Source organism: Rattus norvegicus, chromosome 10, assembly GCF_036323735.1.
Source record: "Rattus norvegicus strain BN/NHsdMcwi chromosome 10, GRCr8, whole genome shotgun sequence".
NCBI lineage: Eukaryota > Metazoa > Chordata > Mammalia > Rodentia > Muridae > Rattus > Rattus norvegicus.
This window is the reverse complement of record NC_086028.1, coordinates 5,155,117-5,182,853: the sequence shown is the minus strand read 5'-3', so window position 1 is coordinate 5,182,853 and position 27,737 is coordinate 5,155,117. Positions and strand designations below refer to the sequence as shown.

Below are 27,737 nucleotides of genomic sequence, written 5' to 3'. Positions count from 1 at the left end.
CCTTATCATGTCGTCCTACCCATATGTGTGTGTGTGTGTGTGTGTGTGTGTGTGTGGTGTGTGTGTGTGGTGTGTGCGTGTGTATGGTGTGTTTGTGTGGTGTGTGTGTGTATGGTGTGTGTGTGTGGTGTGCGTCTGTATGGTGTGTGTGTGTATGGTGTTTGTGTGTGTATGGTGTGTTTGTGTGTGTGTATGGTGTGTTTGTGTGGTGTGTTTGTGTGGTGTGTGTGTGGTGTTTGTGTGGTGTGTGCGTGTGTGTGGTGTGTGTGTGTGTATGGTGTTTGTGTGGTGTGTTTGTGTGGTGTGTGTGTGTATGGTGTTTGTGTGGTGTGTTTGTGTGGTGTGTGTGTGTGGTGTTTGTGTGGTGTGTGCGTGTGTGTGGTGTGTTTGTGTGGTGTGTGCGTGTGTGTGTGTGTATGGTGTTTGTGTGGTGTGTGCGTGTGTGTTGTGTATGTGTGGTGTGTGTGTGTGTGTGTGTGTTTGTAGTGTGTAGCTGTCATGGTACCTTCCTCACCTCCATGTCTGTTCCCACAACCCAGTGTCCTGTGAAGGGACTTTAGTACACAGGTTTTCCCACCTATAAAAGAGGCAAACGGTAGGTAATTTCTCACACTCCTAGGAAAGTTAAAGGCGCCCACCTGAGGCAAGTCCACAGAGCACACAGGACAGGCAGGAGCCCCACCTCAGCTGCCAGCTTCTCAGCTAGCTCTTTGCTGTCCAGGGCACTTCCCCATTCCCTGTCTCCTGACTTCCTGTGGGTTCCGTAAGAGCAAGAACGGGAAATGTGTTAATAGCACCTGTGATGGTTTGCATATGCTTGGCCAGGGAGTGGCTCTATTAGAAGGTGTGGCCTTGTTGGAGGAAGTGTGTCACTGTGGGGGTGGGCTTGGAGACCCTCCTCCTAGCTGCCTGAGGATGCTGAGTCTGTTCCTGGCTCCCTTCGGGTGAAGATATAGAACTCAGCTCCTCCTGAGCCATTCCTGCCAGGATACTGCGATGCTGCCATGTTCCTGCCTTGATGATAATGGACTGAACCTCTGAACCTGTAAGCCAGCCCCAATTAAATCCTTTATAAAACTTACATTGGTCATGGTGTCTGTTCACAGCAATAAAACCCTAACTAAGATAGCACCTTAGTAGCTACAAGCACGGCCCAAAACATCATGGTGACTCACAGGTGAGCCACTACTCCACCCTACCTAGGACAGAAGGTTTCCCTGAATAAGGAAACACTTTGGATACAAAATCCAGGAAAGTCCCAACCAATGCAGAACAAGGTGGTCCCAGGGGTATTGAGAAAACACTTGTGGAGAACAGTATCTATGTTTAAATGCCACACGAGGCCCATCTTGAGATCTGGAAGCACAGTTATGTGTAGTTGACATAGGCCTGTAATTCCCAAGGAGGCTGGACAGGAAGGCCAAGGCCAGGCTGGGCTATACAGACCCTCTCAAAAAGGGGTGTGTGAGGGAGATAGGTCAGTTGGTTATATGCTTGTCTTGAAAGTACAAAGACGCGAGTCTGATCCCCAGATCCCATGTTTTTAAAAAAACAAAAACAAAAAAACACTAGGCTGTGATCAAACCGGGGGTAGAGACGGGCTACTAACTCTGGGGAGCTCACTGGACAGCCATCCTTGCTTACGATAACTCCTGAGGAACTACAGCCAAAGCTGACGTCTGGCCTCCGCACACAGTTGCAATGGGTCATCTGGGAACAAAAGCCCTGACTTGGAATCTAAGAAGAGAAGTCGCTGACGTAAAGACAAGCATTCACACAGGCACCTTCACACTTCCGTTCGGATATGAGGCTCTGGTGAGAGCTGGGCAGAGCAGCGGCCTTCCGAACTGAGTCTGCAGCCAGCCCTTTGCTACCTCCAGATTCCTGAGGGTGAAATATGGCTCAGCAGGGCGCCCTGGAATGTCCATGCAGGAGGTCAAGCAAGCCACGATGTGGGTGGACAGACATTGAACAGGGAAATGTGGAGGTGGTGGGGCATGTTGAAACCAGAGAGAGGAAAAGAAAATGCCAGTCGAGCAGGCATTTTGTAATCACTGGTGAGTGCTCCCAGTGGCACAAGTTCCCAGCTCCATGGAAGGGGCTTCTCCCAAGGTTTGGCATCCATCCATCCCTGGGTCTAGGGAAGGATAAGGTGGTGCGTTAGGGAGATGGGTGTAAGGACAAGGGTGTAGGAGAGGAGTGGAAAGACATGATCCTTCCTCTCTGTCATGAGGGACAAAGGGACAAGACAGGTTGAAAGGAATTAGAGGGAAGACATTGACTCCTGAGCCTCCGAATGTCCTGTAGGCTAAAGGATTTCAGCATATCCCTGTGTCACCAGTACAAACAGCCAGGTTCTGAGCCCCCTAGGGAGAGCCATTCAACAGCTGGACTCATGAGTGGGCTCCTCTTGGCACCACCCTGTGTGACTCAGAAAGACCTGTCATCTGAACCAACCCTGCCTTTTCCAGGGGCAGAAGTAAATTCTGCGACTTTAACTTGGTTTACCCCAAGATGCTACCCACACTCCAGCAACTCTTGAAGGCAGTGAACGGAGGGTTGCCTGTCATCAGAAGAGCCCTTCTCAAAAGAAGACAGGTCAGAGGCTACCCTAACCCCAGAAAATGTAGAGGAAGAAGCCACAGGTCAAGGTAGAGCTCCGCCCCCAGGCGCCAGGGAAGTCCAAAAGACTACCAGAACAAAGCCAAGATGGCACCTTAACCTCGGCCCTAAGGATGTGTCTCTTTCCCCGCCATCCCTTGTTACTGTATTGTTTTTAGACAGGGTCTCACGTATCCCAGGCTGGCTTCACATTCACTATAAAGCTGAGGACAGTCTTAGACTTCTGACCCTTCTTATTTTTCACCTCTCTAGTACTGGAATTTTAGGTCTCTGGTACCGTGGCTGGGTTACATTGGGCCGGGCACCGAATGGGTCTCTGTGTCTGCTAGGCAAGCACTCTACCAACTGAGCTATACTTTCAGCCCCTCTGACACCATTTTAAGCTGTGGGTTGGCTTCCCTCTGTGTAATTAAGGCCTGTAAGCTTCCAGAGGGTTCCTGGTACAACAGCCCCTGTCTTCTCAGCCAGCCCTCTGTCCAGGCCTCATAGGGGCCTCACCTCTTCTCTATCACAGTGAAGTCTACTCCTTGACCCTGCCACCTCTCTCACAGGTGCACCCTCTCTCACAGGTGCACCCTCTCTCACAGGTGCACCCTCCCTCACAGGTGCACCTTCTGCACTAGGCCTCTTCCTTCCCTGGCCACAGCCCCTGCTTAGTTTCTGTTTTCCTCAGGCTCTGAGCAGAGGCTTAGTGACCACATCTTCCTGGCAAGATAATGCTGCCCTGACTTGTATTTTTTTTTCCACAGTTGGTCGCTAACAACTCGGAGTTCTGTCCCTCCTGAACTCAAACCCTACAAACAGCACAGGCTTTCTCCTGGTCATGCCCTGTGCGTCTTCCCATTCTAGGCAGGTTTCACCCTCTCAAAACAGGGAGGGCTCCATGAACCTGCCACCACTATGGGAGAGAACACTACAGCTCTCCACACTCCCAGCAGCCAGCATATCTGTACCAGATGAAAACCTGTCACGTAGAACCCAACCAGTACACCTCGGAGTGGACCAGATCACGGCAAATGAGCCAGAGAAACCAATCTGCAACAGACAGCAGAGCGAGACAGGACAACTAACCACGATGTGGGACCCTGGACAGGACAGAAGAACTGGTAGCATCCATCCCAGGAGATGAGCAGTCTGGCTGAGGAGTGGCCATGCAGAGTCCTCAGTGGTAGGGAGGATTCACAGCAGGCAGCTCTGAGCACTGTTAGCCCCACCTGTCCTCAAACAGAACACGCTGAAAACCTGACTCCACGCTGAAAACCTGGGAAGTGAGGTCTGAAGAACAGATCAATGTATCTGGTGATAAGGGTCACTGGAAAAGGCAGGTTAGTGCCCCTCCTCCTCTGTCTCAGGCCTCTGCTACAGGACTTGGCATAAGTCCCTCCCTAATACCATTTGCTAATGGACTTCCAGCTCCTATAACTGTAAACTAATTAGTTTCTGTTGATTATAAGTTTACCCAGTTCCAGGAGGAGGATAGAGCTCAAAGGGTAGAGGTCTTGTTTAAGACCTACCTAGGGCCATGAAGCCCTAGGCGTGATCACCAGCACCTAAACAAGGGGAGAGGCAGGAGGATGGGAAGTTCAAGGTCATTGTTCTTCGCTATATAAGGAGCTCAAGGTCAACCAGAGATTCACAGTGAGATTGTTTCTATAAATAATAAATAAATAATATTTCTTAAAATTTTATTTTTGAAGCAGGGTTTCTTTTGTGTAGCCCTGGCTGTCCTAGAACTTGCCCTGTAGACCAGGCTGGTCTTGAACTTAGAGATCTGCCTGCCTCTGTGAGTGCTAGGATTAAAGATGTACCACCTGGGGTTGGGGATTTAGCTCAGTGGTAGCACTTGCCTAGCTAAGCCCAGGGTTCTGTCCTCAGCTTGGGGGGGGGGGGGGAATGTACCACCACTGCCCGCTTCTAAAAGTATTTTTTTTTAAGTAGGATTAGAAAAAGTCAAGCGGGGGCTGGGGATTTAGCTCAGTGGTAGAGCGCTTACCTAGGAAGCGCAAGGCCCTGGGTTCGGTCCCCAGCTCCGAAAAACAGAACAAAAAAAAAAAAAAAAAAAAGAAAGAAAGAAAGAAAGAAAGAAAAAGTCAAGCGTAGTTGTACTTTAACAACCAGTTCTCAGAGGCAGAGGCTGGTGGATCTCTGCATTCGAGGCCAGCCCAGTCTACATAGTGTGTTCCAGGATAGCCACAGCCACATAACTGAGAAACCCTGTCTCGATAGCAATAAATAAAGCAGGACTAGAGCGGGATTCAGCTGGCATGCACAGCCCTGAGCTGGACTGTCTTACAGAAATGTCAGGTGTCCTCTCGCTGCAGCACACAAACCATGAGGACCCAGGACATAGGTGGTACCCTAATGGATAACCGAAATGAACCAGCTGGAGGGGGAGAGGCCAGCAGCAGCCCAAACAGGAGAGGAAAGTGACTTTAGGGTACCTCCAAAAGTGAGAAAGGACCCTGAGCTCACTGCAGTCACAGCCAGAATGCCAGGCTGAGAGCTCAGTAAAAACTGAAGTAGCGGTCTCTTGCTGCAGCAACTCGAGTGGGAGTACCTGGAGTGCGAGACGAGAATCCACGGCCACCCATTATCGCCTTGGTTCGCACATCAGAGTTGTAAGAAAATGGCAGACAAGGGGCTGGGGATTTTTAGCTCAGTGGTAGAGCGCTTACCTAGGAAGCGCAAGGCCCTGGGTTCGGTCCCCAGCTCCGAAAAAAAAGAACCAAAAAAAAAAAAAAGAAAATGGCAGACAAGCCAGACATGGGGGAAATCGCCAGCTTCAATAAGGCCAAGCTGAAGAAAACCAAGACGCAGGAGAAGAACACTGCCGACCAAAGAGACCACTGAACAGGAAAAGAGGAGTGAAATCTTCTAAAAGCCTAGGAAGATTTCCCCACCCCACCCCTTCATCTCCAAGATCCCCTCGTGATGTGGACGAAGAGCCACCTGCAAGATGGACGCGAGCCACAAGCTGCACTGTGAACCTGGGCACTGCGCGCCGATGCCGCCGGCGCCTGGGTCTCTGAAGAGGACGCCCCCACTAACCGGACTGCCAAATTTCACCGGTTTGCCCTGGGATATTATAGAAAATTATCTGTATGATTGATGAAAATAAAAGACACCTTGTGGCAAAAAACAAACAAACAAACAAACAAACAAACAAACTGAAGTAGCAAAAACACGAGTATGCCCTGAGGCTCTACGGGAGGCAGAATGTAAGAACACATTTGTCATAAGAAACTACCTTAAAGATGTTGAAGTCCTATGGGGTTGCTTTTAACCACCTCTAGCAAAACAGAGAAATGACTTGATAGAATTCATAAGTAAACCGGAAGCATAGGGCAGCTGGAAACCACTCACCCTAGCCACATAAGGAAATGTGGGGCACCCCTGGAGGAAAGCAAGGGTGTGGCCAGGTGACCGTCTGCTGAAGACACTGTTTAGAAGGGGTCTCTGGACAAAGACAGCAGGCAAGTGGGTCTCAGGAAAGCTGAGACCTCAAGGCCTGGCTTACAGAGGAGCCCAGAAAGCCTCCAGACTACCCCCCGACTCTAATGAGAAGCCCCTCCAATGTGGAAGACCACAGTGCTAGAGCAGGGACATGGCAGAGGGGATGCTGCTGTGAGTCCCCATCAGCCAGTGCGAAGTCACCAAATGCTGAACCCACTCGTCTAGGAGGGGTGGGAGGCAGAGCTGCCCGGGACCTCAGGGGGCGGCACACGGAAGGAGAGATTCTGCCAGGTATGGTGGTGCTTGTCTGTAATCTTAGCATTTACGAAGCAGGCAGCGGGGCCAGAAGTTCAAGGCCATCCTGGACTACACAAGAGCCTGTCTAAAAAAGAGAAAGAAAAGGGGGGAATATATATAATAGATATTTATTTATATGAGTATATTTATTTAATTATATAAATTTATGTAATATATTTAGTAGAAATGAATACACATAAACGTTCTGGGGTATGTGCCTTTGGTCTTTGTAATCTTTATTTTCAAGGGGCAGAGGCAAAAAAAAAAATCACAAATTCAAAGCCAGCTTGTTACACAACACAGCAAGACACTGTCTCAAAAAAAGGGAAGGAAAGAGGGGCAACTAGAAAGACGGCTCGGTAGTTAGCAGAACTTGACTGCTCTTGCAGAAGACCCACGTTCAATTCCCATATCTGCAGGTGCTCAGTACTGCCTGTAACTAGCTCTAGATGATTCAAGGCCTCTAGCTTCCACACTCACCAGAACACACATACACCCCATAATTCAAAACACACACACACACACACACACACACACACACACACACACACACACGTAAGACTAGAGTCCGGCCTGCACCACCCAGTACTGGTTTGTAATTCCTGAGCTGGCGAGTCCCTGGAGCTCACTGGACTGGATTTAGTCACCTTGGATTATGGGGTACAGGCTCAGTGAGACACCGTGTGAAACTCACATGTGAAAATGTCGTACTGTCTCTCCTGTTGGATCGAGAAGTCAGCTGGGACCAGTCATCCTCTTTTCTTTCAGAGTCCTCTCTCTAGGCAGGGAATGTCCTCCAGACATACATTTTTTTCACAGGCTGATAATGCAAATTTGCCGAGTTTGTGTCCCTAAGTCTCACTCATGTCTGACTCCTGAGAGACTCTGGACTTGAGACTGGAGCTGTTCTGAACAAGACTTTGATGTGACAGGAATAGAGTGGACTTCAGATGTGATAAGGCCATGTGAGGCAGGAGCAGAATACTGTGTCCCGGATATATTCTGTCCCAAATGCATAACCACCCTTCAAGAGGACACCGAGAAGGCCTCACTAGAAGCCAGCACCTTGCAGCTGAGCCTCTAGATCCAAGAGGACAGGTTTCTACTTATTCTAGCCTCAAGAACTCTCTTACTGTAGTGCACTAAGCATACACATGAACTTCCTGGGCTAATTTTTCTGTAAATCTGAAGCTATATTAAATGTTTGCTAGGGTTGAAGAAAGAGCTTAACAGGTAAAATGGTTGACTTACAACTATGGGAACCTAAGTTTTCGTCTCTGGGAGGGGGAGCAAGCACAGTGCGGCACTACTCATTTGTAATTCCAGAGCTGGAGGTGGGAGTGGGATGGGGGTGAGGTAGGGGACAGAGGCAGGCGGATCCCTGGAGGTCACTGGACAGTTTAGTGACCCAGATTATGAGCTGCAGGTTCAAGGAGAAACCGTAACTTAAATCCACAGGAAAACCCAGCGCTGAGCTCACTGGCAGGCGAGCCTTACTAAGATGCATACGGCACCCGAGGAATAACACCCAAGGCTGTCCTCTGGCCTCCACATGTACAGTTGTGAACACAAACATGAATACACAGAGAAAATAAGATAAAGAAGCCTATGTGGGAGAGAAAACCCACGCCTAATGTCGTGGTACTGCTTCTAACCCACCGACGATCACATGGGAACTGGCTGGGGTGTGGATGCACAGGCCTCCCCTGATGGTAAACTGAGGCTCATGCCATGGAGGAGTCAGCTGAGAGTCAGTGTGCATGAGCATCTTGGCCGTGGTTTTCCCTTCTGTGAGAGACATGGCTCTGCCCACCGGAATACTGGGCTCTCTCTGTAGAGCTGCGGGAGGGGGCAGTGGACTACACAACCATCCCTCCACAGGATACAGTACGTAGCCATCAAGGCAGCATGGGGACTGTGCATGTGGAGAGTACACGTCATCTCTGAGGAAGGTCACAGCGTGAACAAGCCAGGGCAGCAAGACGGTAATAGCATCGGCATTAGTCACACTTGCTTCCATCACGCACACCTTGGGAGGACACATCAGGGGTGACGTCAGTTCCACAGGAAGCAGATGAGGTCGCGGGAGAGAGGGGAGCAGCCTTTGCCACTTTCATGTTCTCCTCAGTCACAGCTAACAAATAAACCCCCTTTTAGGTTAAAAAAAAAAGTCCTCAGCCAACTGTCTGCCGGCCCCCGTTCCAGCCCAACTCTCCCATGTATGTTAAAGTAACCTGACCGCAGCCCTTTGTCCTGTGAACTGTGTGTCAGGTCCCTCCTGTTTGCACAGCCTCTAATTACAGGCTGAAGGAAGAACCTATCTGGGGTGTCCACATCCGCATAGTCAACCAACCGTGGACTAAAAACGTTTGGAAAAAACCCAGGCCGGCTGCACGGAGTATGCACGCCACTTTTTATTGTTCCCAAGACAATAAATAGAATAATTTCTTACCCAGGTTACATTGTCTTTTTTTTCCTTTTGGAGTTTTAAAGGAAAGGTTTGTTTTTACTTACATGTATCTACGTGTATATATTCACAGGGACATAGTTGTCTCCAGAGGCCGGAAAAGGGCCCCTGGCTCCTGAAGGCTGGCGTTCCAGACAAGTGTGACTCAGCTAATGTGGTTTCTGGGAACTGAACCTTGATCCTCAGTAAGCCTCTTAACCACTGAGCCGCCTCTCCAAACTTCAGTTGGACTTTTCAGGCAGTATTGAACCTGGTCTTTCGCCTCCCTCAAGCAAGTGACAAGTGGGATACTCGGCAAGTGACACTACACCGGCTTTGTTTAGGTCAGATAAGTAATTATCACAGCGGTTTCTGAGACGATGGTTAGTGTGGGGGGAATCTGTACTTAACCCCAAATCTGTAGGTTCGACATTTTTTTGTAAGGGACCAGAGCGACCAAGAATTTTGCCGTCTAAGAAGTCCTGTGGTTGAGGGGGTCTATCATTTGGCAAGAGGACTCATAACCCTCCAACCCCAGAATCCTGGGAGTCACTCAGCGACTCACTACAACACAAACACATCATACCATGCTATGGGCACCACTCACAAACAACGAAGTCTGAGGTTCCAGAGCTTTCTCCGCCATTCCAGTCTCACCCGAAACCTCTTTACATGTTACCAGGAAACTGTATCTTTTTTTACGTCTTATTTATTTTTATTTTATGTGTGGGTATTTTGTCTGTGTGTGTGTAGATGCAGCAGACTGGTGTCTGCGGAGCCCGGGGAAGGCACTGGGTACCTTAGACCTGGAGTTACACATGGTTCTAAGCCTCGGTGTGGGTGCTGGGTATCAAGCTTGGGTCCTCTGCAAGAGCCAGTACTTTCTTTTAAAAAAAAAAAAAAAAAGGAAAGAAAATGTGGTTCATTACACCATGCATTTTATTTAGCTGTAAAGAAGAGTGGAATTATGACATTTGCAGGAAAATAGACGGAACAAGAGAGCACTAAGGGAAACAAGCAAGATTCAGAAGACAACTAGAGGGAGGAAGACCAGCAGGGAGGGGCGGGGAAGGTGAAGGAGGGGCAGGAAGGTGGGGGAAGGGGAGAAGGGAGGAGGGGAGGGGGTTGGCAGGAAGTGACTATGAACAAGGTGCAATGACATGCCGGTATGAAAATGTCACAATTAAATATTTTATATGCTAACCATAAAAATTAAAAAAAAGAAGAGTTTTCCTGTATCCCATCCTATGCTCCAGCAAGAGCTCTTTATCTTTTCCCTTCGTGTCTTATTTTGATGTGTGGCCTACAGAGTTTAAGGGCAGGAAAGGGCAGAGGATGGAGGGGGAGAATGGGAGGGTGGGAAATGACCAAAATTAACTTTCAATATATGAAACTGTCTGACCACACACACACCAAGCTCCCCATATCCTTATACCCATAACCATATGCTGAGGGAGCTTCAAAGCCACATCTCAAGCCTAGCACGGGTGATGTTGGGGCCAGAGCCTCTGTGGGACATTTGGCATCATCTGTGACTGCACAGACATGGTGCCTCCCCTCTCCTCATCTGTGACAATAAGAGAAGCCCGTCTCCAGACGCTCCAAATATTATGAGTGGACCAGCTCTTAACCTGAGCCACTTCCCCAGTTCCAGAACAGTACCCTAACTTTCCCTCTGAAGCTGACCCCACACAGCTGTCTGCTTTCTATAAATCTGGGGGAAGATGGGAACTGGAGAGGAGGGGAGAAAGGAAACAGACCGCCTGTCTGTGGCTTTTGGTTCTAATTCATTCCTTGCTACTCCAGGGGCCACAGCAAAGTCCCCCACCGCCACCTTCTCCAACACACAGCTGTGACGTTCCTCGGACCTGGATCCCAGCAGAACCAATGTGTAAAAACCACGTGTGTAAGAACTCAATTTATAGTCACAATGTTGTGACTCAAAAAAAAAAAAAAGCCTCAGGGCTGGGCTGGGCTGGTGGGGTGATTCCCTGGCATGCACGAAATCGTAGGGTCAACAGGATGGATCTCCAGAAACCTGGCAGTGTAGCTCTGTAATCCCGAATCTCAGTAGGGGCACTCAGGACAGCCAAAACTCCAGGGTCACTCTCAGCTAGCTGCATGGAAGGTCTGGGGTCAACTGGGCCTTCATGTCTCAGAGGAAAGAAAAGAAAACTTCTGGGCTGCAGAGAGGGCACAGCTCTACTGCACCTGTGAGGGACCCTGACTGCTGTTCCCAGTACACATCTGGCAGCTCGCAAGCCCTACAATTCCAGAGGCAGGGGATTCCATGTCCTCTGTGGGCCTCTAAGAGTACAGTATGCACACACAACACACACACACACACACACACACACACACACACACAGTCTCAGGACTCCGCCTTTTCCGTAGGAGCAGAAAGCAGAGGTTCTGAAGGACCCAGCCGTCCTGTCCCTCTCCCAGGAACTTCCTCACCAGAAGGACTCCTACTTACAGCATAGGAAAGATGACCAAAGGTCAACACACGTGTGGATGGACTTTGTCACAGGCCCACTGTCCTCCCAGCACTCACGTCTAGAGAATATGTCTAAGTTTCTAGATGCTGCCTGCTTCTCTCTCCTGCGATGCTTCTTCCGTTAGTGTAAATTATGTGTAAATATTTCCCCCTGTGGGAGAAAAGCTGTTCCTGCCCTGTAGTACTTCTTGGGAGTGACAGAGCCAGAGCAGCCATCTGCTCTTGCCTTTGGCGTCTTTAGTCTCCTAGAATTTCAAGATCTGCCTTGAAATTATTCTGCCGAGCACCAGCATCATGGCAAACACAATCCTAGCAAGTCTGTGACCAGCCTGCGCTGCACAGTGACTCAGGCACACTGTGTGCTCACATACATACATACATACATACATACATACATACATACATACATACATACAAGATAAATATTTTTAAAATGAAAAAGAACCCAGAGAAGACACAGTGTCGTACAGGAGACAAGCAGAACCTCTCACAGACAGAGCATCCTTGGACAAGGACAGACAGTGACCAAGGAGGCCGCGCCCCACTTCTGCAAGTGCTGTATTCTTTTTCTTTTCTTAATATTTTTTTATTTTGAAACAATCTTGCTATGTAAACCAGGCTGGTCTTTAACTTGCAGTGATCCTCCTGTCTCTAATCCTCATTACTGGAATGACAGGTATGCATTACCACAGGTAAGTTATCCTGAAATCTCGAGGAGAACCAGCTTTTAAAAATGTGATGTTTTTAATAATCATGGGCGGGGCAAAGAGTTGGTGTGGAGCTCAGAGGACAACTCTCTGGAGTCAGTTTTCCACTTCCGCTTTATGTGGGCTTCAGAGATTAAACTCCGGTCTCAAGGTTTGTACAGCAAACACCTATACCTGATGGGCCGCCTCGCCTGCCCCAGAACCCCAGAACCAGCAGCTTTTCCTGAGCCACTGTCCTGTCCAGGTGACTGACAGGCCCACTTGGATCTCGATGTCCTGTTAAGTCCTTTCTTATCAGAGCCTCCTAGCTAGCCTGGTGGCAAAGACCTTTAATCTCAGAACTCAAGGTGGAGGAAGGAAGATAAGGTCAGCTTGGAATATATTAGACCCTGAAGAGAGAGAGGGAGGGTCAGGGGGAGGGAGAGGGAGAGAGAGTCCCTCAGTCCAGCTAGCCAGTCCTCCAGGGCCAGAGCTAGGACTCAAATCCATTCTTCTATGAGTAATGAGTTCTGGATTAATGTCCCCAAGCCTGTGAGTATCTGTGAGTATATTCCAGAGGCCGGGAGTCACATCTACTTCCTAGCCCAGCTCTGACAAACTCCAGTGGCTGCAGGAAACCAGCTAGGTAGCTTTGGGAGTGACGTCTTTAGTAAGACTTAGGGTCATGTACCTAGTAAACCCTTCAGGCTCATCCTAATGCCCAGGGCCACCATACACAGACCTGACGACCTGCGGTACACAGCCCTGCCTCCTGGGCCCTAATTGCTTCTTGCTCTAGGCAGCTTCTGCTTCTGCAAGGAGACTGCACTACGCTCCTCGGGGCAAGAGCCGCCTGGACTGGATTCCCAGCACCCACAGGGCAGCTCACAACAGTCTGTAACTCTGCTCCCAGGGGATCTGACCCCATCTGCTGGCTCATGTGGGCATCAGGAATTTGAGCTCTGTATAGACAGACATGCAAGCAAAATACCCAGACGCAAAAAACAAAATTAATTTCATTTTAGGACATTTTCTTTACGCCAGCCAGGATAGCCAATACCTGTACTCACAACTCTTGGGAGGCAGAAGCAGATGGATCTCAATGAGTTCAAGGCCAACCTGGTCTATGAAGTGAGTTCTAGGACAGCCAGGGCTACGTGAAAGAGAGACCCTGTTTAAGATAACATTTTTTTTAAAAAGAAAAGTCAAATGAGGTCCGAAGAGATGTCCCAGTGGATAGAGACTTGTCATGCAAGTGTGAGGACCAGAGTTCAGATCTGGGAACCCATGTTTACGGCAGGCCTGGAAGCCCAGCATTCCCGAGTCAGACTTAGGGGCTGGGGAGTGGGCAGCTTGCTAGCTAGACTAGCCAATGGGGAACTCTGGGTTCAGCACAGGACTCAGAAGTTAACATAGTTAAAACTGACAACTTTGGGTGAGCACACTCACCCACATACATGTGCACCCCCACACAAGCAAACAGGAATCTACACATGCACACACCACACACATGCACACATCACACACATGCACACACCACACACATGCACACACCACACACATGCACACATCACACACATGCACACACCACACACATGCACACATCACACACATGCACACATCACACACATGCACACACCACACACATGCACACACCACACACATGCACACACATACACACATACATGTAAAAAATAAAAATAGCAAGGCGTAGTGACATATATTCCTGCAATTCCAGCACTGAAGAGGTGGGGCCAGGAGTTCAAACTTAGCCAGACTTGGAGAGTAAGAGGCCAACCTGGGCTACATGAGACCATCCATCTCAAAAAGGGATGAAAAGGTTTAAAAGAAATTCAAAAGTGATGAGACCCCAGAATTTCAGCAAAAGATCAGTTTTCAAAGACACCTCCAAGCTAAATGCAGTCCCCAGCTCCCCCTTGCTCCCTCCTTCTCAAACACAAGTGTGTGGCACATGCAGTGGGAAAGACAGGCTCCTCTGAGGAAAGCAAAGGGTTTTCTAGACTTAGGTATCAGATCAACACTCACAAGGGCAAGGCCTTCACAGAGGTAAAGCATCTTTCTTTCTTTCTTTTTTTTTTTTTTTTAACCAGCAACCGTAATCCTCTGAAATCAGTTCTTCCAGAAAGAAAAAGAACCTTTCATTTCCACTCGTCCTCACAGCCCCGCTGCCCTCACCCTGGAAAGGAAACACAAGGCCGGGCGATCACAGAAACAACTCCAGTGAGGCAGGGAAAGGGCTGGTGTGCACATGGATGCAAGCCTTAGGAAATGGCTTAGACTGTAAACAAGAAGGAAAACCAGCAGAGAAGGCCAAATGGATCTGGTCTTTGAGGTCTTGGAAGAGGGAGCAAAATATCCCTTAGGGTGATCTGTGCATAAGGGAGCAGGACTATGCTAATCCCACAACTGTAGGCCCATGAGATTAAACACTGCTTAAAGACTCTGAAGTTCAGTCTGTAAAATACAAAAAATGTGTCACTGTAATGAAATTTAACTGGAGATAACTCTGACGGCCAAACAAGGAGAAAGAACAGTTTCTCAAATGCCTGAGGATGAGAAGGAAGGGCAGAGTAGACAAAAGAGAACGTCAAACCCTCAGGCTTAAGAAATGGCATTTGCTGGGTCGGTGTCTGGCTGCCCTGACAGACTTGATCCATACACCTTGTGTGTGTGTGTGTGTGTGTGTGTGTGTGTGTGTGTGTGTGTGTGTGTGTGTGGAGGGGGGGTGTCAGAAGCTCTTGGTAACTTGGTAAAATATGTCACAGAAATGTTTTCAAATTCCTTCTTCTGAATTTCAGTGGTTTCTGTAGGCTCATATGTCCCACAAGGCAAAGATAAAGTTACCACAAGGTCCAAATACAGCATAACTACAAATTACATTGATTTGTGGAATGGAAAACCGCTTCCACAGCGAGCAAAGCTGCGTCCTACAATCAGTGTGTACCGCTAGGGATCCCAGCGAAACCACATTCCAGGCTCCCCCATGAATGAACGACAGCATTAATAAGCCTGCACCAGGCTCTCAGGTCCTGGATGTCTTGATTACAGTGACCAAGAAAAGCACAGGCTCAGAGAGAAGAAAGGACCACCAACAAAGAAAGCCAGTACCCACCTCACATCCTTGCTCAAATTATGCCTGATTTCATCTCTCACGTTTCGTGAAATCCTACAGGGTTCCATTGTTTATTTTAAATTTTAAAATTATATTTATTTAGTTTGTGTGTATTGTGCATGCACACATGTATGTGCACATGCATACATGTATGCCACCGTGCAAGCATGGTAGTCACAGGACAATCTACGGAAGTCAGTTCTCTCCTCCCATTTCATGGATTTTGAGAACTAAACTCAAATCATAAGACTTGGCAGTGAGTGTCTTTATCTCCTGAGCCACCTTGCAGGTCCTACTAGTAGTTCTTAATTAATTTTTTTAAGCTGGCAGTGGTGGTGCATGTCTTTAATTCCAGCACCATAGAGGCAGAGGCAGGGGAATCTCTGAGACAATCAAGGCCGATCTGGTCCACAGAGTGAGTTCCAGGGCAACCAAGGCTACACAGACAAACGTTGTCTCAAAACAAGAACAACATCAAAAAGAATATGTCTATATTTATATTTAAATATATCAGTCTGTATTGGTCTATAAATTTCACTGGAATCCGGGTTAAGTCAGTCAATAATTTCCCTGTTGCTGTTGCAGGATTGCTAGTTTGGTTTCCTGAGTCTGGCCTCAGCCTCCTGAGGGCTAGAATGAGAGGTGTATGGGGCCATGTCCAGTTCACACTGAACTCTGGGACTTGAGGTAGCTCAAGAGGTTCCATGGGACAAATGACTTAAGTTCACCATCACTGGTTTCCTGAAGCCTTCCAGGTCCATCCAATCTATGTCCTGAGGGCAAGATGCGCTTCAGGGAGAATGAGACCCAACACATTTCCTTTTTGTAACTTGGTTGCAGGGTTCTCCAGTGTGAGTGATGTCAGTGATGACGTCAGAGCCTGGACACATCTGCTAGGCTTTGGACCCTGGGGAATTAATGCTGTACAGGGACTGGATTCCAATAGGTGGATAGTTGTTTCCCAATTATTAACTGGAAGGCAGGAACAAAACTGCCAAGGATGACAGCGTACTGGTGACCCTGAGCAGGATGGGACACTGCTCGGGTCTCAAAGCACTGTCTCCCTCTGATGTCTTCCCGCCTTCCCTCCCTATGGGCAGGTGAAGGACAAGCACTGTTCTCCAAGGATGCCATAACTCGAGGCTACTCCTTGAGCCCTCCAGGAGCCACCTGGCTCCAATGGTGCTGGCCTAAGGACCAGAGTATAATATCCAGGACCGAGAGAAAAAGCTAAACATGGTGTCATATGCTTGTAATCCCAGTTAACAATCCGGAGACAGATGTCACAATCTCTGGTACTGACTAGCCGGCCAGAGAGCCTGGCTAGTCTACAGGGTAAGCTCCAGGCCCCTGAGGGATTCTGCTTCTAAGAAGGTGGGCAGTATCCCAGAAGATGACTTAAAGTCCCGAAGGCTCCACTCACACTGAACTCTGGGCTCCACATATACGCACCTGCACTTAAAACTTTTTAAGCTTCATTTTTATTTTTAATTAGGTGTGTGAGTTATGTGTCCAGATGTGGGTATGTGCACATGAGTGCAGTGCCCATGGTGGCCAGAAGAGGGCATCAGATCCTCTGGAGCTAGAGTTTCAGGCAGTTCTGACCTGCCTGATGTGGATGGTGGGTAGTGAACTCAGGGCCTCTGGAAGAGCAGCAAGGAATCTCCCTTCCCCATACACATGCTTTAAAAAGAAGAAGAGGGAAGGGAAAGGCTCTCTCTCTCTCTCTCGCTCGCTCGCTCGCTCGCTTGCTCTCTCGCTCTCTCGCTCTTTCTCTCCTGATCCTAGTTGTTAAAACCTTGGAGTCCTGCCCATCCTCAGGAGAATAACACTTATAGAGGGCCAAAAAAGACTGAGCAGACAGACTTGCTTCAGCCCTACCATCTGTGTAGAAACAGTGTCTCAAGGTCTTTGGTCTTCATATGTGAAGGCTCGTAGACCTGTTACACTTTCTATCACTAACATGTCTTTTGTTGAAGGCATTTTGGATGTGACTTTTAGGATGCTGAGACAGGGGCCTTCTTGTCTACAAACCTAATAAAATGACACACAGTTCTCAAAGATCTGTAGTCAAGTGACAATCTCAATGAGTCTAATGCTGTCATCACTGTCCAGTCTGTCAGTGAATGCTCAAGAAAAAGAAAGTTATGAGGAAAGCAGCACTTGACCTCAAACTCCAATTCCACAGCAGGTAATCACCACTCAAGTTCAGAGTCAGCCATGGGTGGCCAAATGGGCCACAGAGACAGACACAGAGAGCGGAGTCTATTTACCTGTGGATATGAGCCACCTGGCTCCCTGGGCTATTTTCATGGCAGCAGAAAGCCAAAACAAACAAAATACAAGTGACTGGTGCCAAGACTCCAGGGCTTCCTCTTACTTTCCACCCCCATGGGAGCTTCAGGGAAATGTGCAGGAGAATTTGAAATGGGGTAAGGGGTCCTGCCCATTCTCACAGCGGCATGAGGCCATGCCGAGACCAGTAGGGATGACTGGATTAAATTAAGGCAGGAAAGCAGGAACTGCCTTGCCAGCTCCTTCATCTCAGGTTTCCCTCTTACTGTGGTCTAGTCCAGTCTATACCTCGGCTGCAACTTTGCTGAGATCTTTCTGCTTATGTGTGGTGTCCTCAGATACAAGCTTTTCTGTACAACCTTCCCTGTCTAGGAACATCTCCCAGTTGCCTCAGCTGGGGTTCTGAGCTAAGCTCTGAACTTTTCAACAGCATGCCTGCTTTTCACCCATAACATAAGCCACTCAGGGCCAGGAGCCATTTTTTTTTTCCCAGCATTGTCAAAGGACAAGGGGTAGTCCTTTCCCCTCCTATGGCCAGGTCATAAAAGTATTGAAGGACAAAGGAATGTATCTGCCAAAGGCAGGAAGCTACTTCAGTGAAGTATTTTAGAGACTCAAGGCACTGATGATGGATCTCAGAGCAATCTCTGGGTCACTTGATTCAGTAAAATATCATAAGGATATTTTTTTTCAAGCAGGGAAAAAACCATTCATTATTAATGCCTTTAGTGGTACAGGAAGAAGGACAATGGGCCTCTCCCACAGTAGATCTACAACAAATATTTCCAAGCTAGCCTGAACACCTTTAGAAGGCAGAGCAAGGACTGGCTAAGAAGAGAGCCAGGTGCAGTATGGGTGTTATTCTAGGCCAGGCAGAACAAGTGACACGCCCTCTGGATCCAGATCCAACTGATAAGGCCAAACACTGGAGGAATTACTGATACCACTCAGCTCCTTTCCCTACAGCCTCTCTCTCTCTCTCTGCATTAGTTCTACTTTAAAAGAGCCAATCTGAGGAGGCTGGAGCGGAGGGCAGAAGAGAAGGTCCAATATGGAGTCCAGGAGTCTCCGGACCGGCTCCAGCTCACCATCCTCAGGAGAGAACAGTTTAATTCAAAGGAGGCTGGAGAAGGACTCGGAGGCACAGTAATCTCAACACTGCGGAGGCAAAAAGTCCAGGAGTTCAAGACCAGCCTCAGCTACATATGCAGTTGGGATGCCAGCCTGGGCTACATAAGACCTTGTCTCAAAACAGCAAGAAGCTGATGAGCTTAGAGTGCCCCGTGACTTCCACAAACTATTTCCCAACAACTAGAGCTCAGTCCAACAGGGAATGACATCAGCTCCAGTAACCGGAAGCACAAATCCGACGAAGTATTAGGTAGGGAATGTCCAAACGACCTGATCATTGGAGCTTTGCCTTTCTAAAACACACCCGTGCTCCCCTCACCTCTTCCTCTTAAACCTGTGGGCACAACACCTAATGATCAGGCGCACCGTCCAGACCTACAGTGACCTGGGAACCTGGGAAGCCAAGAACTGGGGTGGCAGGACAGGCAGGGGCCACGTCCTCCTTCGCCTGGGCTCCAGACTCCACAGTCATACAGCTCCCCTCCACTCCGATACGCCCGCACCCGTCTGGGAACCCGTGTGAAACCCACAGGGCTTAGAGCAAAAGACGCGTGGGCTGGGAACAGTAAAGAGCATCTGGAAAGTTTTCCTACTTTTTGTCTATTCGCTTTTGCTTTCAGAGTACGCACCGGATCCTTCTCCAAATCGCAACTTAGATACTAAAGGTTACTTAGAGAAAACTGCGTCTTTTCCTATAAGCCCGAGGGATATTATTCGGGGAGGTTCGGATAGAAGCTGGGTAGTCCGGGCCTGAGAACCAGACACAATCGGAGCACTGCTGGAACCCCTCGCCCTCAATCCCGCCCAGAGCGCGCCACCCCGGTTCCCACGACGTCCCTGCTCGCCGCCCGAGGGCAGCGCGGTGCCCCGGGACTCTAGGCAGGTGTCAAAGCGCGACCCCCGCTTCCGTTGCCGCCCCGTGCCCAGCGCCCCGAATCTGGTGCTCCCCAGGGAGCACCCAGCCGGGCCGCACTTACCGCCGCCCGCGCCGCCAGTGGAGCCGGGAGGTCTGCGCTGGCCGCGCGCGCGGGCCGGGAGGGCTCCGGGGAGGCAGGGCGAGCTGGGGGCGGGGACGTTTCGGGGCGTAGCTTGAGGGGGGACGAGCCAGATGGGGCGGGGTCTGGGGGGCGGAGCGACAGTCTAGAGGCAGGAGGGTTGGGGATGAAGCTGCGACCTGAGTGGGCTCGCGAGAGGCGGGGCGCACGGAGGCGGGGCCAAAAGGTCGGTCAGGAGGCGGACTCCAGAGCCGCGAGGCCTGGGAGAGGGAGGGGCAAGATTATTCTTTGTTTCTAGCAGCCACAACTACACCCCTACCAAAAAACAAGGCATAAAGAGAACCTACAGAATGGGAAACAACATTGTATGTCATGTAGCTGATGAAAGTCTACTATTCAAATTACATCATGAACAGTACAGGGGATACAGCCTATATCCCGGGTCAGCCTGATCTGAAACAGTGAGTCCCAGCCAAGCTAAGGCTTTCATAGTGAGACCAGTCTCAAGAAACCAAAAACTAGACAGAATGTAGCTCAGCTGGTAGAGGGCTGGCATTAGCATGCATGAAAACCGGGTTCACCCCCAGTGCCCCATAAATGAGTGCCACAGGCCTGCAACTTTTTAAGGCTGAACAGTTTCTCAAAAAAGTTGAATCTAATCTGGGAGACACAAGAAGTTTGAAGCCAGCCACAGATACACAGTGAGATCCAGTCTGAACCCATCCCACACATATACAAAAAGAACATTTTTACAATATACATGCCTCTGTGTGTATGTGTGTGTGTGTGTGTGTGTGTGTGTGTGTGTGTATGTGTGTGCGCGCGAGCATGCATGTGAAGTAGAGTCTCACCTGGCCTTGAACTCACAGAGATCTGCCTGCTTCTGTCTCCTTAGTGCTGGGACTAAAAGTGTATAAATAAATAAAGTGTGTAAAATATAAGCCATGGCTTATATTTTATACCTTGGCTTCAATGTGAGCACAATTGCAGACAGAAAAGGCTTCAGGAGGGAAAGGTTTATTTTGGGTCAGTGTCAGAAGGTTTCACTCCATCTCTATGGGAAAGATCTGGCAAAGCTGTTGAGATTGTGATGGCTGAGGCTATGCAGGGGCTGTTTACATTACAGTAGACCAGGGTGGAGAAGAGTGAGTAATCAGAGTCAAGGAACAGGATTAACCTTCAATGGCCACCCTTAGCAGCTAGGCCTTGCCTCCTAAAGCCTGTAATCTCAGTGCTGGGATGGGGGAGGCAGGAAGATCTCTGCAGTTGCTCCTGGCTAACCTACAGAACTGGAGAACCTTCGGTTCAGCTGAGATTCTATACCAAAAAGTGTAGAGGAGTATGCCTGGCAGAGGAAATACCACATATGGTATTTGGTCATACAATTGCTTTCCCAGGGTGAGACTCATCCATTGCGTTCCTCACGTGCTGATCCTAGGATTTCCCCAAACATGGGTACTTCAAATGCTTAATGTGTGGTATGGGATTAGAAGTTGGGGTACAGACTATGTTCAATTTTTTTTAATTAATAAAAAGGAGGAGAACAATTGAAGGAGTCGTGTGACCTTGGCCTCTGGTCTGTCCACATGCATCTGTGCATGTGTGCGTGTGTGTGCAGTAATGTTGTGAGGGAAGGGAAGAAATGCTCCCCTGGTGCACGTGAGAGGGCACCGCCGCTGTTCTGATTCCAGGTGACATGCGAAACTGAAAACAAGCGTTCCAACTTGTAAGTCTATGCAAGGCTGTTGAGGGCCATGCTACTCCCTGAAGCCGAAGGGAGTGAAACCCAAGTGGTCAGCAGATCAGTGGATAAGCGAAACGTGGTGTGCACGCAGAGAGTAAGATGTATTCAGACCTAACAAAAGGATGAAGTGCTGCCTCCCACCACAGCATGGAGACCTTGGGATCACTGTGCGACGGGAAAGAAGGCAGACACAATGACCCTCTGTCCTATGACCTCATTTGCATAAAGTAGCCCAGAGCAGGTAAATCCATGTGCAAAGCAGATTCGTGCCCAGTTAGGGCTGGATAGACCAGGAGGAGCAGGGGAGTCGCTGACAGGGATGAGCCTAACATCATTTGGGAAGTAAATAGCGGTGATGGGTGCAGAGCGCCGAATTCTTATGTGCCGTGATGTGCAGCTCAAAGACAGTGAAAAGGTTACGTTTTATGTTATGTAAACAGACTGCCCTCTTGCTTTCTTTCCTGTCCTCTTCACCCCAGGCAGACCTCTAACTCATGGCTTTCCTTCTGCCTTAACCTCCAGAGCTGGGATCACAGGTATATGCTACCACACCCAACTTTTATCTCTAAGTGTGTTGATGGAGTGTTTGTACGTGTGGGTGCGCAGGGAAGCAAGTGTGTGTCTGTGTGTGTCTATCTGTGTGTGTGTGTGTACGCGCGTGTTTGTCTGTGAGTGTGCACATGTGTGCAGGTGTGCGTGCATGTAGAAGCCAGAAGTTGACCAGGGGGTGAAGAACAATCAAAGAAGATGCCTGTTCTTTTGAAGCAGATCTCTCAGAAACCCTGGAGATGCTGATTCAGCTCAGGTGGTTGGCCACCTGTCCCTCCCTCCCTCCCTCTGTGGGGCTGGGCATCCACACACAAGTCCTCATGGTCAAGCAGCAGGCCCTTACCCATTAGACCACATCCCAGCCTCTTAATTCTTTAAAAATCTAAATAAGGGGTTTAGGTGAGAAGAGAGCAAGGTAGTTGGTTGGTGCAGGAAAGAGCTGACACAAACCCGTACTTCAGAAGTGTGCTCTATTAAGAGACAGGAACTCGAAATCATGACCTTGATGTCAGAGAGCCTTAGAAAGGGACAGTGTATATCGTATCAGTGATGGTGACTGTGTGAGGGGACAAGGACAGACTTTCCTTCAAAACCTGGAGAAGTGTATCTTGGAGAGAAAACTTTAACAAAGAGGATGATGGCTGCCTGGAAACCCTATGGTGGCTTGACTAAGAATGGCCCCCATGGGAGGAAGTCACAGGGGGTGGGCTTTGAGGTTTCAAAATCCCGTCCCATGCTTCTGCTGTGTTGATAGTGGACTGAACCTCTGAAACTGTAAGCCAGCCCCAATTAAATGCTGTCTTTCACAAGAGCAGCCTTGGTCATGGCGTCTCTTCACAGAAATAGAACAGTGACTAAGACATCCCCGAAACAAAAGACAGCTAACAACCTCTCCAGGGGGTGGTGGGAAGTCCCACAGCACAAGATTTACTTCAACATGGCATAGGCCTTGTGACCAGAGGCATGGAAAACCTAGTTAGGGCCGTAAACTAGGGCCGGAAGCCACACAGTGTTGTGGGGAGCTTTGCTACACCACTGTGGCTCTGGGTACTCGCCCACCTCTAGGAGCCAGCTGTCTTTGCGTCTGAGAACAAGAGACACACACATTAGCTTATTATTAAGTGCCTTGGCTTCCTCAAAGCCTGGGCACTCCTAAACCTTCCCATGCTACCTCGAGCCCAGTAGGGAAGTGGCCAGTGGCCATTTAACCCGTCTCCCATGTCTGGATGGTTTTGTCTCCTGCCACTCCGGCATCCCATCCTTCTACTCCAAGTCACGGAGATTCTCTTCCATTCATCTCTGAGCCCTACCTAATCAACTCCTGCCCCATGCCCAACCATTAGCCATTGGCATCTTTATCAATCAATCAGAAACAAATTGGGGACCAGGACCTTCATCATCTGGACACACAGATTCTCAACTGAATCAATCTCCAACAACATAGCATGACTAACTCTCTGTCTGGCCTGAGGAATTGGGGGACATGGACTGGTTTCTTCAGACTGTGGGATCTGGCCATTTAGAGTGACCGGTTTCTTAACAGGGCAGACTTGTGATCCAACTTGATACAGCAGGAGAGGCCACAAGACACAGCATGTTCCAGCACCTTGAGATTCACATAGATGAGAAAGGAAGCCATCTCCCCAGGGACTGTAGAAATGGCAGTAGCAGGCAGTAGAGAGACACTGGTTCCTGACAGAACACGGAACAATCCTGTTTCACCTTTTTTTTTTGTTTGTTTGTTTGTTTTAAATAAAAATTACACAATACACATCTAGGAGGGGGGAGTACAGAAGCATCTGGAAAAAGTCCTCAAACTTTCTCAAGGATAAAGGACATAATAAATAGTTGTCTCCGTGCAATGTACTCAGAGGATTTTTTTTTAGTATTTTCTGATGTTTTATAAGCAAACAAATTGTTTGTCGAAAAAATAACAAAAACAGGGCTGATGGGAGGGCTCAGTGGAGTGCTACCAAGCCTGACAATGTGAGCTCAGTTCCAGCACTCAAGAGGCAGGGAGATCTCTGTGATTCGAGGTCAGCCTGGTCTACACAGCAAGTTTCAGGCTAACCAGGTCGACATAGTATGACTCTGTTTCCAAAAAAAACAAACAAAAAAAAAAACAAAACAAAACCCAAAAACACCCAGCTGCGGAAAATGGCCTGCACAGGGATTATGGGTGACTCACGGCACCGCAGCCTGGGAAGTAAGTTTCCATAACACCTTTCCATCTCCAAACACAAGCATCAGAGAAGCCAGAAAACAAAAGAAAAATATACCAGAGAAAGGGATCTAGGATTAGCCAGACTGCGCTTATCCCAAGGCTAATTGACAACCTGAATTCAATGCCCGGGCCTGCACAGTCGGAGAAGAGGAACAACTTTTGAAAGTGGCATGTACACATGTGGGAGGGCTAGAGAGAGAAAGAGAACGAGAATAAATAAAAAATGTTTCATAATAGCCTTGGGGCAGGGGATTGGGGGGGTGGGTAGAGCTGGAGAAGTGACTGCATTGTGAAAAGAACTTTCTGCTCTTCCAAAGAAGGAAAAGTCCAATTCCCAGTATCAACATCAGGAAACTCTGGGGATCTGACCCTCTCTTCTGGACTCCACAGGTACCTACATGCATGTAGGCACACAAACACACACATAAATTAAATTAAATTAAATTAAATTAAATTAAATTAAAAATAACCTGGCATGCTGGTGCACTTGGGAGACAGATGCAGGAGTGGGAGAAGCTCACTCTCCAATACATAGAAGTATGAGGCTAGCCTGGGCTACATGAGTGCCTGTTCAAAATACACAAAACAACAACAGGGCCATTGTAGTGACAGAACATTAGTGATAGCTTACGTGGAAGGGGGAAAAAAGATAGCCATTGTAGGCAGCTTGATGGGGGACCTAGGAGGACTCAGAAACTTCAGAGACATATCTCAAATAAAGGGGGCCTCTAAGATTTCTGAGGTTGGTGGAAAACTCCACACCATGTGATTTAGCACAACAAAACCTGCCTGACAGGAAACCTTCAAGGGAGAGGGGCTGAGGGACCTCAGCACAGAAGACATGACACGTCATGATACTTCAAGGACATATAGCTTGATTTCTAGGAGAGGGAGAGGGGCAGATAGGGGGGTCTGCGATCTAACATATTGAACCCCACCCTGTTCCTCTCTGAGGTGAAAGGTGAGTTTATTCTCTTCTCTCTACTACACACAGCCTTTATCACAGACAAAGAGGGATGAGCTTGTTGCATAAAAGCCAGAAGAGCCCTGAGGCTTTTAGCCTCAGACCCACCCAGCATCAGCAAGATACTAGATCATAAACTTTTCTCTTCTTCCCTTTCACCCCCTTCCTTCCCTCTCTTCCTGCCTCCCTTCTTCTCTCTTTCCTTCCAACCTATAGTCAGACCACGCCCCAGCAGCTCTCCCCCCTCTCTCTGGGACACAGAGTTGATTAAAAATAAAGAACACAGGACGCAAGTTGGGTATGGTAGTGCATCCAGAGGTCCTACCACTGGGAGGAAGAGGCAGCGGGATCTCTAAGAGTCAGAGAAACCCTGTCTCAAAAATAAAAACAAAAACCAAACAAACAAATATAGGCTGTTGTGGCATTGTGGCCACAGGTTTATGGTCCCACCTATTGTCTGCCTCACTGGCCTTTGGCATGTTGGCCAGGCTAGACCACATGGTGTGAACCTTGGCAACTCCTCTGGAAACAATGTAAGTCAGAAACCTCTTTGTTCTCTAGATTTGAGGATAAAATGCCCTCTCTCCACCAGCAGATCTCCTCCTGCCTATTCAGGATGTCATATCTGTCCTGATGAAGCTTTTCTTTAGACCTGAAACCCTGCTCTGCCCATTCTAGGCAACCCATCCTGAATGTCTTCTGAAGGACAGTCATGACAGCTCCTTTCCAGGAACTGCAACTTCCTTCTAAGCAGAGGAGAGCTGAAGCATTCAGACTAAGAGAAGAGGAAGAGAGGGCTAAAGCTGAGAACTGCAAACCTTTGTCAGTAGAAGGAGACCCCTGAGACCCAAGAGCAAAACCCGAAATGGGTGTAAAAGCCTGGAGCAACCTTCCTCTGAGCCCCGACTCTGGGCCTGGAACAGTAAGCCTCAGGCTGGAAGCCCAGAACTTCCTCTAACGCCTGGGACTGTGGCTTGGAATGACACACCTTGCGTTCTCAGGACCTGGAGCTCTAGCTCTGGGTTTGAAAGCCCAGTGACACTGTGACACTGAAGAGGTTAGGGAAGCTACCTCTGGTTTCAAGGGAGAGCCAACAGGCCATGACCCTGTGTGGTCTCAGCTCCTGTCACAGACAGGGCTGAAACCAGGTGAGCTTGGGGTCAGGAGGCAGTGTCACTCAGGGTCCTGGCCTAGCCACAGGGTTATGGGTTTGCCCCTGTTTCTATTTTTAAAAACAGAAGAAGAGAAGAAAAAGAAGAAAAAGGAGGAGGAGGAGGAGGAGGAGGAGGAGGAGGAGGAAGAGAAGGAGAAGAGGAGAAGAAGGAGAAGAAGAAGAAGAAGAAGAAGAAGAAGAAGAAGAAGAAGAAGAAGAAGAAGAAGAAGAAGAAGAAGAAGAAGAAGAAGAAGAAACACATACCAAATCATGACACAGTATACCGTAGGAGCCTCTAAGCAGAAGAGGAAGAGAAATGGGGAGGAAGGAAGCAGGAAGGAAAGAGGTATGAGCTCGTCTCCTTGCAACAATCCGCCTTTGTGCAAGTGGAAGAGAAGAAGGCCCAGAGAGGTTAAGCACCAGACCTGGGATTCACAGCAAGGAGGTGGCTGGGGATATGGCTTGAGCCAGGTGGAGTGAGATGACTCATCCGATTGCATCTTGGTTCCCCTCCCTCCCTCTCCTCTGCCCCACTCCACTGGGTGAGGGTGACAGCAAATATCTTTGTCCTAGTTTCTACAGCTGTCATAAACCCATGACTAAAAGCAACTTGGGGAGGAAAGGGATTCTTACATCTTAGGCCTTACAGTCAGTTCCTCAGGAAGAAAAGTCAGGGCAAGAATACAAGGCAGGAACCCGGAGGCAGGACCTGAAGCAAAGGCCATGAGGGAGCATTGCTTACCGTGGGCTTACTTTTGTAGCTTGCTTAGCCTGCTTTCCTGTACAACGCAGGACCACATGCCTAGGGACAGCACTGCTGGGCCCCCGACATCAAACATCAACCAAGAAAATGTCCCACACGCTTACCCATAGGACCAATGTGGTGGAGTCATTTTCCCCACTGAGAGTCTGTTTTTAGCAAATGACTCTGGCTTGTGTCAAGATTGAAAATCAACACAATGTCCAACTGACCTAGAGAGTTTTGAGAGTCTAGTTTGAATTTAGGAAGGATGGTTCCAAATCAATACCAAAGGCAGGTTGGGGTGCGGCTCAGCAGGGATCACTTGCCTTGCACATGTGAGGCCTTGGTTTGTACCCCAAGCAGAGCAAAACATGAACAACTAAACAGGACTGTCTGACTTCGGGGTCATCACCCTCCTGTAGCTTCCAGGAACCGCGCATCCGCTGGTCCAGCTGAACTTCAGTCTGCAAGGGGAGCAAGCTTGAGAAGGGAGCAGGGGGTGAGGCATGCATCGCTGAACCGTGCTTAGTTCATAAACAGTCACGTGGTCCACCGCACACTGCTGTCTCAATGACCCTACAAGGGAGATGACCCTCCTCAGATTTAGCAGTTGAGGGCCAAAGAGTTTAGGCAAATTGTCAAGGGCCATACAGCTACAACACAGCAGTAGGATTTAAACCCAGGCTGCCTGACTCCCAATCTATACTTCCCCACCAGCGTGTGGAAGACTTGCTTATCTGAGCTTTCTGGGCAGTTCAGACCTGTGGCTGTTGGAGCACGTGACCTCAGGACCTTTCCCTGCAGTG

General features: G+C 48.8%; 1 protein-coding gene and 1 pseudogene across 3 annotated transcripts in view; one reads left to right on the top strand and one right to left on the bottom strand.

Moving 5' to 3' along the window:
• Positions 1-19,596, bottom strand: part of Litaf (lipopolysaccharide-induced TNF factor) — a 36,673-nt gene extending 17,077 nt beyond the window's left edge. Inside the window, exon 1 of one of the 3 annotated variants that reach the window (NM_001105735.3) lies at positions 19,538-19,596. The gene's annotated coding sequence lies outside the window, so the exon portion shown is untranslated. Of the gene's footprint in view, positions 1-638; positions 780-8,886; positions 8,977-19,537 lie in introns of those variants that run through there. The other 2 variants (XM_063269825.1, XM_039086806.2) reach the window with 2 other exon arrangements.
• Positions 5,368-5,749, top strand: Tmsb10-ps2 (thymosin, beta 10, pseudogene 2; annotated as a pseudogene).
• Positions 19,597-27,737: the final 8,141 nt, after the last annotated feature.